Source organism: Anabrus simplex, chromosome 7, assembly GCF_040414725.1.
Source record: "Anabrus simplex isolate iqAnaSimp1 chromosome 7, ASM4041472v1, whole genome shotgun sequence".
In the NCBI taxonomy this organism is placed as follows: domain Eukaryota; kingdom Metazoa; phylum Arthropoda; class Insecta; order Orthoptera; family Tettigoniidae; genus Anabrus; species Anabrus simplex.
Genome location: NC_090271.1, coordinates 334,271,650 through 334,292,008, shown reverse-complemented (window position 1 = coordinate 334,292,008; position 20,359 = coordinate 334,271,650). Strand labels below are relative to the sequence as shown.

General features: G+C 42.3%; 1 protein-coding gene across 2 annotated transcripts in view; it reads right to left on the bottom strand.

The window, feature by feature from the left end:
- The window catches only part of LOC136877620 (fibronectin type-III domain-containing protein 3a), a 384,749-nt gene extending 364,862 nt beyond the window's left edge, over positions 1–19,887 (bottom strand). For both annotated transcript variants that reach the window (XM_067151798.2, XM_067151799.2), the window contains exon 1: positions 19,633–19,887. The gene's annotated coding sequence lies outside the window, so the exon portion shown is untranslated. The remainder of the gene's footprint in view (positions 1–19,632) is intronic.
- Between the last annotated feature and the right edge of the window lie 472 nt (positions 19,888–20,359).

Here is a 20,359-nt window from a genome sequence, read left to right as displayed (position 1 = left end):
CCTGGTACGAACCACCAGATATTCAACTGACACAAGACTGAATGAGTGATCAGCATCTTGACCTTTGGGACTGCAGCAAGCTTACCAAAAGACGTCTGCACATTAAAGAACTATTGAGGGACTCAATTTCCGCCATCTCCGAGAACTGTAATCGTAATGGTACGGAAAACGCACAACAATATAGTCAGAAATTACTTACTTATGCATTTTTACTGAACATAATTCAAAACGAATGGTCAGGCGTTCAGAGTTTCTCTAGTCCAGCACTTTGACTGAGGTTAACGACCCAAATCAAAGCACAGTGCCAAACAAGCCCGCACCGTTCCGGTTCAGGGCCCCCCACAGCCATAACCACATGCTGGATATTTCAAAAGCCACATCTGACCGTTGCTGCCAACCCTCCACCGGAAGGTGCAATTCCGAGCACTGACCTTGGCAGAACCTTCCGGAAGTGGAAAGCTGATGAGATCTCCAAGACTACAAAGCGACAGTTAAGGAACAAACAGAGCTTGTTTTCAAAGAGGCTGAATACGTATGATTCATCAGTATCACCACACAAGTAGAATATTACGTGACCACATAAAAAACTGCTATCCATTTCTGCAACGAATACTTTCCTGTTAATGTGTCTGAAGATTGATGATTCTGGTGCTTGACGTTCCAACGAATGATTAGTGTCTGCACGACTCTCCATAACGTACTCACTCCTCCCTAGGGCCAGGGCCGTGTAACTTTTAGCTTGCATTCGAGCGATGATGGGTCCGAACCCCACTGCCTGCGCTGTTTTTCTTGATTTCTCATTTTTACACCAGACAAATGCTGAGGTTGTACCTGAATTAAGGCCAAGATCGCCTGCGTAGTCCATTGTCGACATAAGACCTGTCTGTGTGAAGCAACGTAAAAGCAGTATTTTAAAATTAATATTTGTTTTTAGACGTTCGGGTTGAAACAAGAATATTAATAATCTGTGAGACATAGAGCCTGGCTTGTCCAGAAACCTGCTGCCAGCTAGATGATCTGAGGATATTGGAGTACCATGTTGTCAGCGCCTCGACATCCTCAGCCATATTGCTTGGTTTTTCGTGACTGGGTCCGCTCTGTCTCGTATTAGACTGATCAAGTTATTCTAACCCCCCGTCCAGAACCCGAGACCTCCGGTTAAGAGGAAGGGACATTGCATTACACCACAGGCCAGGTCAAATAAAAATATAACAGCCCTTCTTCATGTCCTCGGCCATTTTTCCCAATTACTTGGTCGACACTGCGTGTGGATTAAACACTGTTTTACGGCCAGATGCCCTTCTTGACACCAACCCTGTGTAGACGGATGTTCTCGCTAGTCTGTGTCTATATGGCGGTTGATAGTGTATAACTAAACGTATGTCAGCAATGGCTTATGCCACTTTTTCGTGGAGCTCACCCTTTCATGGTGCTTTTCGAGGATCCAACCGACCTCCGGACCGAAGACAAAAAAAAAAGTGACTGCTAAATGTACGGGAAACTATTACACTCTTCATTTCCCTGGTACGTCTCATCAGTGACACCTAGGCAGCTGATGGTGGACCTGCTTAGGAGCCAATAAGCCAATGCATAATGTAGTTTGATCCTCGCTGAACTTAAATCGGAGAAGTTGTTTCTTCGAGGAAATTCACTTACTACTACTACTAAACGTTTTAATTCCTCCCCTGAAGGGGGAGGCGGGCCATCTAGACGGTGACGCTGTCTCTCAGGCGGGGAGATTTGTTACGGTGAAGGAGATGTGCGGAGAAGGAGAGGGGGTGGCCGGCCGTGGCCTATACTACGAACTGTCCCGGCATTCGCCTTAGTGCAGGAAATAGAAAACCACGGAAAACCATTCTCAGGGCAGCCGACAGGTGGGGCCAGGCGTGAATTGTGAAATGAGGTCTTCCAGATTCCGCCATCCCACGAAAAGAAAAAGAAAACTTTTCCTTTGGGAAAACCAAATGATCATAAACATGTCTCGGTCATGGCCACCATCAACGGTTGCTAGGTAACATCGCGACACGCCATAAGACAAAGACTGTACGGTTGCTAGGTTACTTACACTTGCGTTACCCATTTTGTGACGGGAATTTTTCAGATGATCTCCCAGCCATTAAGACGTCAAGCCTCAAGTTTAAAGGTGACAAGCAGCTGGGTTTCTTGTTTCTTTCTTCTTTTTATTAAAGCCACGTTGCAACTTAAATGTGTGGTGTTCTTGGTTCTTTTGTGATGTTTATGGAATACTGTGGACGCGGGCATTTCTGTCATCTTTAAAACTGAATATACCGAAATTGTACTCGTCTTTCAAAGTTGTTAATACACATCAAACATTTGAGAGAGGCCTAATCATCTCAGTCAATCGTCTTGTACTCTTAACATTACACCAACATGGACTCTAGGAAACATTGGAAAACAAATAATTGTGGTTCCCATGCAGAAACACTTTTCAGCACATACATATTTAAGTGACAAATTAAAATGAAGATTTTTGTTATATCTCCGGGCACATTTACAGCGACTAAAATTTGAGACATCAGAGAGGATGTGTAAGAAACTTCTCAGCCAGAAAGTTGGTTTCAAAGTGTATTGCAGGTTTATATATGTTGGACACTATGGCTCTTCAAATGTTATTTTTTCCCACTTGTTCACTTATAGAAATTCTAAGGCAGCCTTATTTACATTTGCAAAATAAAATTTTGTTCAATATTGTTAAATTCGTTTAAGTGAATAACTTTATATGGCTGTGTTTTATTTTACATTTGTAAATCAATTTTGTCAAAAATGGTTTTTTTAATGTTATCAGAATTCCGCAAGGACTATTTTTTGACAGATTATTTTAATTTGAACAGTGGTTCATAAGTTGTTGTTTTCCAAAGGTTTTATTTTCTTTTGTGTGTTTTTCAGTTTTGTTACAGTATATCAGCCGTTATTTAATTATATACGATTGCGGATTGATGGTTGCATGGCTCCTTGGAGCCCAAAGCCAAATAAATAAAGAAAAATGAAGTGAGCAGAACAGTAATGAGTATTTTTGAAAATTCTTAATATTTTAAATAATAACAACAGTTGTATAATGTGAGATACAGTACGTTCGATTTTGAATGTTATTTATTTTGGTCTCACAGGCGAGTACTACGAAGTCGAACGTTTGCACACACAGTGGAATTCGAAAGCGCAGTTGCACGGAAAGTGCTTAAACATGCTTCTAATTGAGTTGTTTACAAAAAGGGATAAAAAGAGGGTACAAAGGTTCTTTCACAGTGAACTGGCCAGCCCTGGTGAGTGTGTGTGGGCTGTACAATTCGGCTGGCTGGCCACACAGCTCGGGGCTTGGCGAGACATGCCAAGGCCAGCCAACACTCCCTGGCTGTTGCTAATTACGCTGGGCAGTACTGTACTTCACGAGACAGATGACCTCATCGTCTGGACGGAGTCTGCGTCAGTATGCACTTCGTCGAGATGCTGCTTTATTTTAATTGTTATCATGCATAAGATTTGGCGTTCAGACCAACACAGGGTCATGAACAATGCTTGTGGACTCTGTTGCTAGCTGCCGGGAGTAGGGACCCCAGGGGTATCCACCGAGAAAATATATATCCGTACTAACCGTTACCTAACGAAGCGATCTAACAATATCAAGGTGAACGCTGGGCTCGATCCCGGCTCAGTCCGGTGTTGACTGAAGGTGCTCAAATACACCAGCCTTGTTTCTGTTCATTTACCAGCAGGACTCGGCGTCTCGGAAAACTGTAAAAGTATTCACTGGGACATAAAACTAATAACACTATTATTATCATCATCATCATCATTTTCTAGCTCCTTGGCTGAATTATTAGTGTCGTAGCCTTCCGTCCAAAGACGTCCTAGGTTCTATTCTCGGCCTGGTCAGCGACTGTTGCCCCTGACTCGGCGAATGTGTATTTATCTCTTCATAATTATACACACAACACGTTAGCTGTGGTTTCCATGCAACAATTTCTATCGCAAGCAATTCTTCAACTACTTTGGATACCGAATTCTTTTTATTTATTTCTTAACCGGGGGTATGGCAGCTAATAACGCTAACCACCAGACCACAGAGGCAGGCATACCAAATTCAACGAGGCTTATTTCGTAATTATGAGTATAGATGTTCTCACCGCATATTGAGAATTTCATGAGTAGTCAGAAGAGTCCGACTCATTGGCTGAATGGTTAACTTTGAGGCCTTCGGTTCAGAGTGTCCCGGGTTCGATTCCCGGCCGGGTCGGGAATTTTTATCGTGCTTCATTAATTCTTCTGGCTCGGGGACTGGGCACTTTTCCAACACTTTCATATTCATATTCAGACAACACACTACACTGCCAACCATAACAGAAACACGCAATAGTGATTACATCCTTCCATATTAAGGTTGGCGTCAGGAAGGACAACCGGACGTAAAACAGGGCCAAATCCACATGCTACACAGTTCGCACCCGCGACCCCACAGGTGTGGGAAGAGCGGTAGAAGAAGAAGAAGAAAAAGAAGAAGAAGAATCAGAAGAGAAGGCCTTCCTTGAAAAACAAAAATAACAACATCAGATACTCACATGTTAAAATCCATATTAAGTAATAATGTATTGTGTTTTAGCAGCTAACGGTCTGAAAAGATGGAAGGGTGTCGGAATTGTCTCCCGCGTGAATTTTATAACGGCCAAAAATTACTTTACACCGTAGGATATAAATATTCCGAGTGCATTTTTCTGAAGTCTGACTAATAAGACATTACAGACAAATATTTTTCACCAGAAATTGTTACATGATACAAGAAAATTGGTGTTCGAATCAAAATACCACAGGAAATCTTGTTAGAGAATAGGGACCTTGGTTACACAACAAGATGACAATGTGACGATCAGTAGTAGGAAATCAGGATATCTTTAATGACAAATATGTAAATCACAGATTCGTGATAATTTTGCTGAAAATAGGCTCCGGAGCAATGCGTTTAAGATGCCTAGACATTGAGGGTGGCGTTTAGTAAATTTACAGAGGCTTGCAGACTGAACGCTGAAAGGCATAACGGTTTATGATGAAGAAGTACTGTATTATGGTTAAAACAAGATCCTACATCCAGAATCATTTTTTTAAACTATTCATGACAGCACTGTAACTTAAATTTTAGTTTTCTTACTGTATTCCCCCAATAACTTTTGTGAAATGAGAAAGGTGTGATAAAAGCCATACTTTTGCAAATATACGTCGCCAAAGCAACATGACCAAGTTTCAACCTTGTTCCTGCTTTAGGTCAGAAGAAGTCATAATCAACTACATAACAATTAAAAGATTTGTGGGGGCGGGAGGGAGGTGTCCTGCAGCGGGCAGAACATGTGTAGATGTTAAACTGTGACTGCTGCTAACATATCATCATCTAGGTAATTAATAAAGGCGGCCCCGCGAATCTGCCTCTTACCCAGAGGTTCGATTTCCGGCCAGATGAGGGATTTTTACCTAGATCTGAAGGCAGCTTCGAGACCCATTCAGCCTACGTAAGAATAACCAATGAGTTATCTGATGACGAGATGGCGGCAGCGGTCGCCACGTAGGGCAAGGACAATCAGGGATGTAGTGCGATAGGGTTTGGTTTGTTTAAAATGAATAAGGCTGCAGCGCAATGTCTATACAGTGTCTGACAAGTTACTTGAAGCATGCGCTGCACAGTACAGTATGGACAGCCCTGATACTGGGCGCTACCCCAAACAGTGGCAACACACTTTCGCACGAACGCTGCAGCGGTTATGCTCTTATTTTAAGACGACCGGATACTATGCAAGCTATATTTAGCGAGCGTATCACTCAGTAAGATAATAATGAGGAGGCCCTACAGTTCAACGATGGGGTACAGGCTACACAAGAAACAAACGCCTCAACCGGAAGGCTTCTTCGTACCTGCGCTTGTAATTAACCAAGAACGATCTCACCCACGCTACCACATTATCCCAGTTCGATATCCATGACGTAGGAAAAATGCCATCCAATAGGCGGGGATCAGTGGAGTCTCGGTCTGCGGATCCCAAGACCGTGGCTTTTTTTTTTTTTTGCTAGGGGCTTTACGTAGCACCGACACAGATAGGTCTTATGGCGACGAGGGGATAGGAAAGGCCTAGGAGTTGGAAGGAAGCGGCCGTGGCCTTAATTAAGGTACAGCCCCAGCATTTGCCTGGTGTGAAAATAGGAAACCACGGAAAACCATCTTCAGGGCTGCCGATAGTGGGATTCGAACCTACTATCTCCCGGATGCAAGCTCACAGCCGCGCGCCTCTACGCGCACGGCCAACTCGCCCGGTAGACCGTGGCTTCAAACCCGGCAAAGATAGTAGGATTTTTGAAGTGCGGAAAAAAGTCCATGCGACACTCCAATGTCGAACGATGTCAGCATGTACTCTGCCGAAACATTTGGTGTCTACCCGACAAAGTTAATTAAAACTCACCCACAAACGCCCAAGACGGATTCGTTTAACTCAGCTATCTAGTAGGCTTACAATAAGACAGAACGTCGAAAATGACCAGCAGATATTCAATCAATCAATCAATCAATCAATCAATCAATCAATCAATCAATCAATCAATCAATCAATCAATCAATCAATCAATACTGATCTGCATTAAGGGCAGTCGCCCAGGTGGCAGATTCCCTGTGTGTTATTTTCCTAGCTTTTTCCTAAATGATTTCAAAGAAATTGGAAATTATTCTTAGTACTATTACAGGAGGTGATAAAAGATGAATAATGCAGTAATCGCTTTAAGTTGCACCGACATAGACACGTATCATGGCGATGATGGGAAGGAAGCGATTGTAGTCTTAATTAAGGTACACCGGGCGAGTTGGCCGTGCGGTAGGAGCGCGCAACTGTGAGCTCGCATCCGGGAGATAGTGGGTTCGAACCCCACTGTCGGCAGCCCTGAAAATGGTTTTCCGTGTTTTCCCATTTTCACACCAGGCAAACGCCGGGGCTGTACCTTAATTAAGGACACGGCCGCTTCCTTCCATTTCCTAAGTCTTTTTTGTTCCATCGCCGCCATAAGATCTATCTGTGTCGGTGCGACGTAAAGCAACTAGAAAAAAAAAAGGTACAATAATGCAGGAGAGAGTTTGGAAATGAAAAGTCACGTTTCTGTAATTCCCAATCCACGTAAAACAGGAGGGTTTCGCGGGTCAACTACCAGCTTGCTTCGTTGATCCACTGTAATCCCGACCAATGCTTGTAATAAAAACTCGTATCCCCTCGGCTTAAAACCGGAGCTTCCGTCACTATCAATAGTCGTATAGACGATTTCGTCATTTTCCGTGTGAAGTCGTGATATTCAGTACAAGAAGTAACAACGCTCTACGGGACAAGCCCACAGTAGACTGCTTTGGCAAGTGGAATGATGGTAGAAATAAAATAATACTTCAATACACTGGACCTTATGGCTTAGCTGCTGGCTTCCCACCTGAAAGGCTGAGCTTCGAATCCCGGTTAATTCTGGATTGAGATTTTCATCTCATCATGTGGCGTCAGGAAGGGCATCCGGCCTTAAACCAAACTGGGCCCGAGTGGCTCCAGCGACCCCAGAAATAACTCGTATAAGTTGAAGTTGTACCCTATAGAAGTTACACAAGGGCCTCAAAGTCATGAATACTACTAAACCTGCCTGCCTCAGTGGCTCAGACGGTTGAGGCGCTGGCCTTCTGACCCCAACTCGGCAGGCTCGATCCTGGCTCAGCCCGGTGATGTTTGAAGGTGCTCAAACACGTCAGCCTCGTGTCGGTAGTTTTACTGCCACGTAAAAGAACTCCTGTGGGTCAAAATTCCGGCACCTCGGCGTCTCCAAAAACCGCCAAAAAGTAGCTATCTAAAGGACCCTCCTTTCTTAGTTAAGACAGCAATAGCATATTACTGTATGCAAAATAAAATTAAAAATAATAAAACATAATGAAATTTAAGAGCCAATCATTTCAGACAGATTAGCTCGGGAAGTGTGTAACCACAATAATAGTTCTTGATCTCCGTTGTCGCGATTCATCGGGCCGCTTGTGTTCAAAATCTCTGTCCTAACTGTAGTACCAGAAACAATATAGTATGAGATAGCTATCGAAGAATGTCTTCTCTAATTCTACAGTGCTACGTAACTTTTAAGTGCCTGGTTAGAAGCGTGGGCGAAAAATAACGAACGATCGAGAGAATGTCAACTCGCGGGGATTCACTGTTGTGTAACGTAGCACGGACTAGAAAACCACGAATAACGGCCGGCAGGATTCGTCGCACTAACCGTACATCACCTCGTAATCTGCAGGTCTTCGAGCTGAGCAGCAGTCGCTTGGTAGGCCAACGGGCTTTGGTTTTCTGTTGTAACAGAGATCGGGGAAGTACTAATAAGAAACGCGGGCAAGACAAAATATTACACTGACTCAATTTAATACACGTAATATTAAAAGAAGCATTTTGACAGATCGGGTTGGTGGGAGGAGCATTGCACGGTGTTGCCACATTCCTTTCTCCTTCCTCTCGCTTTCGGATCACTTGTTCGATCGTCCAGAGAGCACAGAAGTGAGAGGTTTGGCAACTCCCAGCACCACGAGCCGGCCAACAAGCATACTTCCATGGCAACCGCAGTGAGTGGGCCCTCGTTTCCATGGCAACTATACCCCACTACTCTCTTTTCCCCGCCCAGGCAGGCTGTAAACTTACCTCCCTGTACGAACTGTCAGAACGCATATTTCAATATTACGACTATAGACGTACAGAGGTTTGATAACCTGTGTCAGTAACGTCAGCACTAGTTAATACATTTCCGATTAGGATTAGGAAGAAATTTCAGCCTACAATAGGCCTATATAAAGGAATTATTTTCCTGTCCCCTTTAAGAGATGTGAGGTATCTTGTATAAAAGCGCCGCTTATTTAGTGCAAAGGAAGTTTACCTCATACCGGGCTTGACTGTCGTATCCGCACAGGTGTATGGATAATGGGAGCTTGGATTGGAAAGGAAGTAGTTGTGGGTTGTCGTGTATATGGTACATACAATCCTAGCAATAACCCAGGAAATTACGAAAAACACTTCTAGAATGACCTGTGAGTGACAACTAAACTTCATTCTCTACCGAGCTCTTTTATCACAATCTAAGTGAACCTCTGTTAAAATCAGAGAACGTGATAGCGGACGGACTGCAAAGTCATTGGCTTCTCTCTAAAGGTCGCTGAGGTTCGAATCCCAGCAGTGCATAAAAGAAGAATCACGTCCCTTCCGTGGCTAAGATATCAATAGTCACGTAAAACCACAAACTTGGCTGTTAAAATCATGGCTGGCACTGAAATCGTATCCAGATCCTACTATGGCGAGACATGTCGGCGCGGTGGATGAAAAAGAGACCGCAGATTTCACTCTTGTCTTGGGGAAAAACAGCAATTAAAATTCCAGTAAGTTTCAAAGGAGATTAAGACTGATAAAGGGCACTTGACTGATGAAGTCTGAACAGAAAATATTGCAAAAAAGTGAGTACGCCACATGAAGGCGTCCCGTGAATGAAGGTGTCTATGGAGTCTATCAATGGAACTCCACTGGCAATTCCCTGTCAATAATACCTGCATTGGTATGAGCAGTATTACCAGATCCTCCAACATTTCGGAAGATCTTCCGATTTTGTAAACTATTCCAGAAAATACAAAATTAGATGGAGATCGTCCGACTATTTCCGTCCTCAGTTTCTAGGCACAAGGTATTAGGCAGAACTATTTCGCACATCGAAACAATATTATGCGTTTAACTTCCCCTCAACTGCTATCAGTATTAGGGGAATGTCGGGTGCGATGCTGATGTATTCCTTAACGTGGCAATGGTACGGGTCTCTCACATGTAAGCACTCTTAAATGATAGCTGATTGAGCCAGGATATCAATACATGACCCACCACATAATTCCTAGGGGCAATGGACGAGTAAAATCCAGCTAGGGTTTCGAACTTGGTACGATGTCTCTACACCTGACGATGAACCACGTCTGTGTGAGCAAGGAGAAGAAGAAGTAGAAGAAGAAGAAGAAGAAGAAGAAGAAGAAGAAGAAGAAGAAGAGGGCGATGTACTAATTAGGCCCTTTTAAACAACAATCATCATCAGAAAGATGACGATCCTCAGATCAATGACAAAGTTATTCAGTTCTGTCGCTCATTATTAAATGTATGGACATTTTAATTGTCAGTAGAATAATAAAAATTGACATACAGGTACTAGTAAATTTCTTCGGAAATTTTGACTAAAATTTTTCAATACTGTATATGATTTTTAGATCTGACAACACCAGGTACGAGAAAGGGCCCTTACGTTTCTTTTTCCCACAGTAGAGTCAGTTCCGTCCGGCACTTAAAATCGCCACGACCTGCCGTTTCGTCTACTTGTCGTCTCCTGACATTCTGCTCGAATAAATTCACCACAGGTCTAAAATGCCTCGAAAATGACAAGTTTCGGTTGTTTCTTTTCTTCAGACAAGTTATTATATCGGCCCCGTGTTATAGCCCTTTAAAGATATTTTATATAGTTCAATGCATTCCACCTGTTGCCATTTATGACGGATGGAGTATTTTTAATCTATCTCTTGGTACAGGCCAGCATCGCATGGCTGTGACTAACCACGAATAACTTCGAATATAAAAAGTATTCAACCAAGGCGTAAGTGTCTGCTACCCGCGCGACGGTTCTGCAGTGAGGTTTGTATAACTATCAGCGATCTGAACTATCAGAACCCCTAACATGCATGCAACTCACGGGCATAGCTGTACAGTGGCTAGACTACACTTGCCATGCAAATATGAAAGCTACTGGGGTGTGGGTGGTGTTGAGTAATGCCATTCGGAGCACCAGTGCGTCCGAGTGTTGCTCAATGGGTCAGTCATGCTGCAATAGCACTTACTTTCTGGCCCAGTGAGGAAAGCAATGGCAAACTAACTCACTATTACTCTTGCCTAGTACGCCTTGTTTTGGCGAGTTCTCGATAACCTTTGGAGTTGTTATCTGAAGATCCAACTTGCCTCTGGGCTGACAGGCAGACATATTCTGCACAAAAGGACTTATTTCTCTTAGACCGGTTTACGGGAGTGTTCACTACGCAGTCTCAAAGCGGATTGGTCACAAGGCACCGAATCCTTGAGGAACGCATCGTGGCTGAATACTTTTGAGAACGGAACCGTTGTCATTGGCGGACGCGACAAGTCTGTCCTAGGTACGCGTATACGCAACCTGATTGTATTGAGCGCGGATTATACTGTATATGAAAACATTTAAAAAAATCTTCTCTTTTCGTCTAGCTCAAATTTTCAAACTGGCACGCGGATTTATAAGAAGTATTTAACTCTAAAAATCGTAGAAAATTTCCTTTTTTCCCCTCCTGAAAGAAAGGTATGCGCTCATTTGATACCACTTGATTTTTGAGGGCATTTCATACCACCTAGGTCGTTATCTACCTACGAATGGTTTTCCCGTAATACGCAAATATTTACCCCAGGACAATCCGTACCACTTGATGTCAAATTGGAATTCCATTTCCACGCCAGCGGGGGTAATGAGCGTGAAAGACACACTTTAGAAATCACAAACAAAAACAAATTTATATCTGCTGAAGAAACCTTCTATATTACTTTAATAATTGCCCTTTAAACTATACTTATCACTTATGTTGTCCGGCTCCATGGCTAAATGGTTAGCGTGCTGGCCTTTGGTCGCAGGGGTCCCAGGTTCGATTCCCTGCAGGATCGGGAATTTAAACCACCATTGGGTAATTTCTCTGGCACGGGGGCTGGGTGTATGTGTCGTCTTCATCATCATTTCGTCCTCATAACGACGCGCAGGTCGCCTACGGGAGTCAAATCGAAAGACTTGCACCTGGTGAGCCGAACATGTCTTCGGACACTCCCGGCACTAAAAGCCATACGCAATTTCATGTCATCACTTATGTTTACGTAAATATTTTCATAAGAAAGTCGATTTTTTAAAGTGTAAATCCTAAGCAATCTGCATAACGGGGGATAATATTACTATTATTATGAATATTTATAAACTACTGCATTATTTCGTCATCAAGCAAGTAAAACAAAAGATTCTTATGAACTGGCCGATATGGGCTTGAAGGTCACGCGGAAGCAGGAAACTAATGAAGGGTGGAAGTGGCTAGGTGTCCGCGAGAGACGAATACGAGAAGAATGTACATGTGTGCCCGAGGGAAGGTTAACATCAGTAGTGGTCACACCGTGCGGAGGCTTCTGCGCCACTAGTGGACAATGGATATACAAATGAATACATCTACAGTATTTGGATATCGTTTTTACTTCGCGATACTTCCCACTCTTCCGAGTGGTACGGAATGTCCTCTCTTAAATATTTTTAAGTTATCAATTGACACTTCGCAGGTAATGTCCGGTGGTCCGAAATGTCCTAGAACTGAAAGGAAAGTCGGGTTCTTGTTGACCCGTGACAGGACTGTCCCACTTCCTCTTGTCCATCACTATACACGATCTGCAATGATTGAGAAGCAAAGCGCAGGGCGGGTGCTGTCAACAAAGCCTGGGATCGTGACATTTCCCGCATGCACAGCTGCTCTCGCTACGCACATGTTGCTCGCACATGCAGTACACAGGCTGCGCGAAACTTATCACGTACCGACGACCAAAATGAACACACTATATTCAGGTACGCCTACTCCTTCCCGGTTTACAAAACTCCCTCAATACCCATTCTCTATGATCGCAGGAATTCGCCAATGCCATTTGTAAGAATTAACAAAATTATACACTTAATCGGAAGAAAGTAAGCAATGCATTGTTTAATAAAGTTTGAATGTCGCTATTAACTGTTGTCATTTCTTCATGGATACAGTACTCTTGCATCAGTCTCATCCATGGCTGTGGCAATATGGAAGCTGCAGGGGTATGGGTGGTGCAGAACCAGTGCGTCTGAGTGTTATGAAAGGTGTTGCTCATGGGGTCAGTTGTGCTGCACTAGCACTGTGTGGCCCAGTGAGGAAAGCAATGGCAAACTACCTCACGCCTCATCTTGCCTAATACACCTCATTTTGGTTCTGCTCTGGACTTTGTTATTTTTCTATAACTGCATAGCCTTTTGTGGTGCTATTTGAGGATTCAACCGGCCTCTGGGGCGATGACCTTACAGACAGACATCACTCAAGATAGTTTTCAGTGACGATGGAATAGGAAAGGTGCAGCACTGGGAAGCCAGCGACCGTGGCCATAAAATAAGATACAGGACTGCTGATGGTAGGATTCTAAGCCACCATCTCCCGAATACAAGCTTACAGTCTGTACCGCGGAGCCACCAAGCTAGATGATGATAATACTGTAATCATATTAATTTCCGATGAAAAAAGAAAGATAAGATCCGAGAGAATGAAGAAGTACTGGGCTGACAGGAAACTGAAAATTTTTTTAAATGAAATTATCAAGAGTGGTCCAATGAAGGCCATAAAATGTAAATAATAATAATAATAATAATAATAATAATAATAATAATAATCTTGGAGAATGAATTAGTTGGAATGCTGTGGAATGCAAGGCAATGAAATCCACAAAAATTAAACTTGAACTGGCCTTCCAACCAACAAACGATAGGCTACATACAACCAGAAATCCCGTTCATGGGGACCTAAAATTGAACATTATAAAACAGTGATTAAACCCGAAGCACTGTGCGCAACAGAAACGCAAAAAATGAATTTCAAAGGCCAGATGGAGAAACTCCAGCTAGAAGAAAGATCGTAGGACCAAAATTTCAGGATAATAAGATAATATACATCAAGAATGAAACACTCTACAACAAAATTGAAAACCCTCGGATACAATACGAAAAAGGATACAATTTTACGGTCATATTATCAGAATGAACTCTAATAGATTAACCAAACAAATCTTTGACTTTCGTAACCGCAAACAAAACCCAACTGGTTTAAGGAAACTGAAAAAGACCTAGTAGAATTAAAAATAACACAAAATTTACTATTCTATCGAACAGCTAAAGTAATAAAGACGAAAATATAAGGTTCCAAGACAAATCTACTTTAAAAGCCAAAGCTATTATCTCGTAACAGGAGAGAAAACGAAGATAATAATAATGAAGAAATACTGGGCACTAAGAAAAGAACAACACACAAAGAAGTGATTGATTCAACGTACGGCAGAGAGGGAAGAAAGAGCTCTCTACTCGCTATGAATCATGCATTCAGGAGGTGATCAATAGCACCCAAGATAGTATCTTGTGGTTTTTCATTTTCACACCAGGTAAATAAACGAACCTAGGTTTTCGGATACGAAAACTGAGTGGACTCCTGTATGTCTTCAAAAAACTCGGAGTCAAATTCATAATACCTCGACCCGCATTACAGTCTTTCGTAATAAAATATTCCTAATCAGACAATTTAATATGCATTTGTACACTGCAGACTTGTTCCTTCCTTTCGGTCCTGTTTGTAATGCCATCCTTCAGTCGAAGAAATTGAGCGGGTGTAAGTGTGATGTCCAATCACTAACAAATTACTATTACTACTCCCAATAAAAATCCACCTAACGTTATGTGGCTCCTCTAATGCCAGGTATACAGTTGTTCAGGCCTTCCACCACCAACTTCCGGGCCAATGGCAAAAGGAAGATTACGCAACGTTATACGACGTGGGGAAAATGTCCCGGGGATCACCGATATTTCAACCAGGGATGCAGAAAAAAACCCGGCGTCGAACCGACTGAGTTACGGAGGACAATTATACTTCATAAAATAAAGTATTTCTTGCAGCCAATGGCTATATAAAATATGTGTATAACATATAATCGCATATAATTACAAATACTTTCATTTCAGATTCAGGTTAGAAGCTCTTTGTTTCAATGAAACAGAAACACACAGATACTTTAGATATTTGATGTGCAAAACTGTGTCAAAGTTTTATGTCCCTCCCTACACTACCCTGTAGCAGCATTTACAGTCTGTACCTGGTAAGTGGTACTTCGCTGTGCTACAAGATTCGGTTGTGAAACCCATGCACTTAAATTTGGGAATGAAATGTCTTAGCTACGAAATTTGCTCCTTTTCAGTCTTTTACTACCATCGCATCAGTTACAAAGAAATCATCCCATAGTTCTGTTCTTTTATTGGGCATTTCTGTCATTATCTTATTATAGCTGGGAGTTGAAAATCTGACCTCAACTTCTGAACATAAAATTGTTCTCTTGCCAGGACATATCCCAGGCGAGACGATGTCGTTACTGTCTCAAGTTCTTCCAGATGAGTTTTTGTGAGGGGCTGCCAAATATTTTCTAGTCCATAACTGGCGACTTATAATAATAATAATAATACCTTTAATGTAGGGAAGGGATTACAAGTCCCATATTAAAGAAAAGCCTAGGAAAACAACAGATAGGGGATCTGCCATCTGGGCGACTGCCCTAAACGCAGATTAGTAGTGACTGATTGATCATATGCACGTAAGTGCTCTTGGAAGAAGAATACAAACGATACGTAGGTTCCTGTCAACTACTGTACTATATGTATGCGGTGTTCCCCCAGACAGAGTAGCAGTCTCACATTGATAGGCTACAAGTTTCTGAAATGTTGTTACCAGTATTATTTTAAGGGGCCCGTGATACATTTAGTTTATTACCATATCGAATTTATGAGAAGCAAGAGCTTTTCTTTCAGTGAACTCTTTTCTTGGGAGAACACTGGTACCAGTTTCTTTTCGGGCACCTGCTGCTAATGTAAACAAGGCAATCCGCAACACCAGTTGCGCCTTCTGAAAATCCTACCCGAAGCTACAGCGGTTGAACCTGAGGCACTCGGGCTGGCGACTGACAAGACATCTCCACGTCCTATTATTTAATTTATATTGCACGTAATTTTTTATTATTTTCATGACTAGCTGCTAATATGGTGAGACACGCTTGCCTCTTGAGCTAGGTGAACAAATCGAATCTCGGCAAAATAGGTGGGCATGCCAGAGCGTAAATGAGAGCAGACCTAGAAAGTTTTCAGGGCAAAATTCCAGCACACCAAACTGATAGTAGTTCAAGGTACGCCGTGCATGTCATAGCACATTTTACTATTTAGTTCAGTTCCAAAAACACGTAGGCCTACTTTATAAATTGATAACAAGCTCCCTAGGAACAAGAACCCTTATTCTGATGCTGTAATAGAGTGAAAAAGTAATAATGGTAAAGAGATTAAAAAGGCAGACTTTGGAGAAACGAATCCGATAACGAGGGATGGACGAGCTTCCGTTGAACTCTCACCCGAATCCCAGCTCATGCGACAACAGAATCATCTGAACAAACATCGGGATGTAAGAAACTCCTACCACCCCCATTAATGTGCATATGGGACCATCACCAGGATTTCTTGATTCGAGAACTGAAAAAAAAAATGCAAAGAAAAGCAGCTCAACTTGTTCTGGATGATTTCCGACAAAAGAGTAGCATTACGAAAATGTTTGCAAAGTTTGGGCTGGGAAGACTAAGGAGAAACTAGACGAGCTGTTCGACTAAGTGGTATGTTCCGAGTTGTCAGTGGAGAGATGGCGTGGAATGACATTAGTAGACGAATGAATTTGAGTAGTGTTTTAAGAGTAGGAAATATCACAATATGAAGATAAAATTGAATTCAAGGAAACAAACTGGGGCAAATATTCGTTTCTAGAAAGAGGAATTTCCAATTCTTTGCAATTATTTAAGAAAAGACTATGTAAATAACAGATAGAGAATCTGCAAACAGGGCTATGTTGATTGATGTGTATGTTCAGTTTTCATGACAGCTAATAGGTTGGAATAACATTCGTTATTAACAGTCTAAACGTGCATTTCGTCAAGAATAGCAAAAAGTAGTGCACAATTCTTACTTCAGCAGACAGTGAATTATTCCTTCTGATGGGAGCGGTACTAATCCGCTTGTTTCTAGCTTCCCGCTGGAGCCTAGCAACCAAATCCATAGCTACACTTGTTCACCGGATGACAGAGCAACACGAGCCCAGATCACACTGTGACCTTCACTGATGGGTTCTAGCACTAAGACGTGGTTAACAAGCCTCATATGGAACAAGCATTAGAGATCACCTCAACATAGATTTGAGTAGCGTTTTATACGGCTATACCAAAAATGTTGCAAAGTTTGGCCTGGCAAGACTTGGGAGAAAGGAAACGAGCTGCTCAACTAAGTGGTTTATCCGAGCTGTCAGTGGAGATATGGCGTGGAATGACATTAGTAGACGAATAAGTTTGAGCAGTCTTTAAAAGTAGGAAAGGTCACAATATGAAGATAAAATTGAATTCACGGGGGAACAATTCGTTTATAGGAAGGGGAGTTAGGGATTGGAATAACTTATCAAGGGAGATGTTCAATAAATTCCCATTTTATTTGCAATCATTTAAGAAAAGGCTAGGAAAACAACAGACAGGCAATCTCCCACCTGGGCAACTGCCCTGAATGCAGACCAGTAATGACTGATATACCTGATTGCAGGCTCAAATTTTCATCAAGACGAATGATATTCTATTTACAAACTTCGTGATTCGGAAAACTAGAAAGCCCATCAGAAAATATGCAAGACTTCTTAAGGCGAGAGTTACAACAGAAGTTCGTACTGAATGGATTTAATTTTATTTATTTATTTATTATTATTTTTTTTTTTTGCTAGTTGCTTTACGTCGCACCGACACAGACAGGTCTTATGGCGACGATGGGGCAGGGAAGGGCTAGGAGTGGGAAGGAATCGGCCGTGGCCTTAATTAAGGTACAGCCCCAGCATTTGCCTGGTGTGAAAATGGGAAACCACGGAAAACCATCTTCAGGGCTGCCGACAGTGGGGTTCGAACCTACTATCTCCCGAATACTGGATACTGGCCGCACTTAAGCGACTGCAGCTATCGAGCTTGGTGGATTGAATATCAAAGCCCTATCTGCCCCTTAAGGAATAACAACGTTATGTCTTGGGAACGATTCATACTGAAATTACTTGAAATACGCAGGTAGGGGATTATTATTCCAAATCCGACGAAGTGTAGTTAAAGAATATACAGACAGATGCTTACAAATAAGTGGTGTGTTCCAAACTGTCAGCGGAGAGATGGCGTGGAATGACATTAGTAGACGAATAAGTTTGAGTGGTGTCTTTAAAAGTAGGAAAGATCACAATATGAAGATAAAGTTGGAATTCAATACGACAAATCGAGGCTAATATTCGTTTATAGGAAGGGGAGTTAGGGATTGGAATAACTTACCAAGGGCGATGTTCAATAAATTTCCAATTTGCAATCATTTAAGGAAAGGCTTCAAAAACGACAGGGAATCTGCCACCTGGGCGACTGACCTAAATGCAGATCAGTATTGACTGACTGAATACGACTAACATTATTGATGTCGGCTATGACTGTGAGAATGACATTAAAGGTGAGTAAAACTCAAAATGGAAACATCGAAATGGAGACGAGCGCACACGATCCTGTTATAGCTAGGCTACATGCCGGAACATACAATACGATTTCGAACAATAAACTCTCTACAGTACTGTAACAGGATGCTGATGTTCTGAAAGGTGTATTTCTATCGCAGGAAAACACACCTTCACCTTAAAGCGGTTAACCTTGTCTCTCTCTGCCTTTCACTATTGCACTTCAACTGGTTTCTTCTTATACACACCTTTCATTTTTGAAGAAACGATGCGTGGTATGCATATCTTACAAAACGGTTACAACCTCTCAGTATTATAGTTTCTATTAGAACTGACACCATATCATCCAGAACGAAGGCTAGAAAATACGCTGCTCAAGCAAAAGAAGAAACATTCCAAACAATAAGGAAGCCACAATTACAGCAGTTAACACAACTTCTCTGCCAGAGTCTGTACTATTACGTAATCGCAATTCGAAGGAAAGTATTTTAAACTTTATTACATTACAGTTACGTAAGTCTGCGCGAAGTCAATTACTGTTTGAAGATCATGGAAAGCAACTACAGATGAAACTTGTTACAGTTAGAGGAGATGAATAGGATAAATACACATAAGATGCTCGTGAGGAGCGGGTGGATGACACGCCTACTAGAGTATCTCCTGAATGGCATCACGTCACTTCACATCAGAGTGAAGCTGAAACGTGAACTCTAGAATGTCACAAAAGCCTGTCGATCCTGTCTGAATGACCGATTGACCGCTCGGTCCGGAGCAGTGATTGAGGTCATGTCATGTAACGGTGCGTGTGAAACACGCAACGCGCACACATTCCACAGACCGCTATTCCACTATAAAACACCACAAAAGTAAAGTGTAAACCACAGCGCGGTTTCTTGGTGAGGTTGGCAGCAATTTCATCTCACAAGCATGGATATTTTTACACATAATTAAACATAGTTCCTCAGATCAACACTTAGACTAACAAATACACCAATGTCAAAACTTCAGTTTAGTGAACAATACAATTTTTTACGAAATTCCGAACCACCTTCATTGAAATGACATCAAAGTGAACACAGATGACATAAACATAGACACCAAGTATCACACACCACATGAAGTTTTGACAGATGACAAGCACAACCCGCACGTGTAATCTAAAGTCAGGAGAGCTTCATGAAGCAATCTGTTTTACTTACGTTTTCTTCCGATTTCGATCAGGCAACAAAATCCATCATCAAAGGGCGTAGAATTAGGGTTAGCACTTAAAACACTCCAGTGACACACACAATAGTCTCACGACCAATATAATGTTTGGCACTTATCACAAGAAAATATTACTTTGGCAAATGAACAAAAATCACACAAACAACGGTACAGAAACAATTAAATACGCCTTCTGTACGATAAATGTCTCGATATAACTACCTCCACAATTCGAGAACTTTCCACTACAGACCACACCAACTGACTGGATGCTTACGTGTCCGTTGCGAAGTTTGAGGGCGGGTGACAGCGAACGGGTGGGGCGGAGAGAGGGGGAGGCTCGCCAGCTGGCCGTCGGTCCCGCTCCAATAGACTGCGCAGCCCCAGAGCGAGTGTTTGCACCGCCGACAGGCGCCGGAGACGACCGATTGGACGATTGTGAGAAGGTCACTCACTCGCTCGGCCCTGCGAGTCAATGAACGAGTGGTCCAGCGCTACCAGATGACACGAGCGGTTAAGTGTCGGCGCCTTCTTTTTGTCTTCGCTAGCTCCGTGTTTGTTTAAAGATATTAGCAGATAAATACCAATTGAAGGAAGCGCAACAGCCGGGAACAATTTCTGTCCCTCCCTATGCAAGTATGCTTTTCATAAAGTACAATGCGAACAGATTAACAGTCTGAAGAACTGACTAGTACACACAAATCAGTAAATGCATAATTG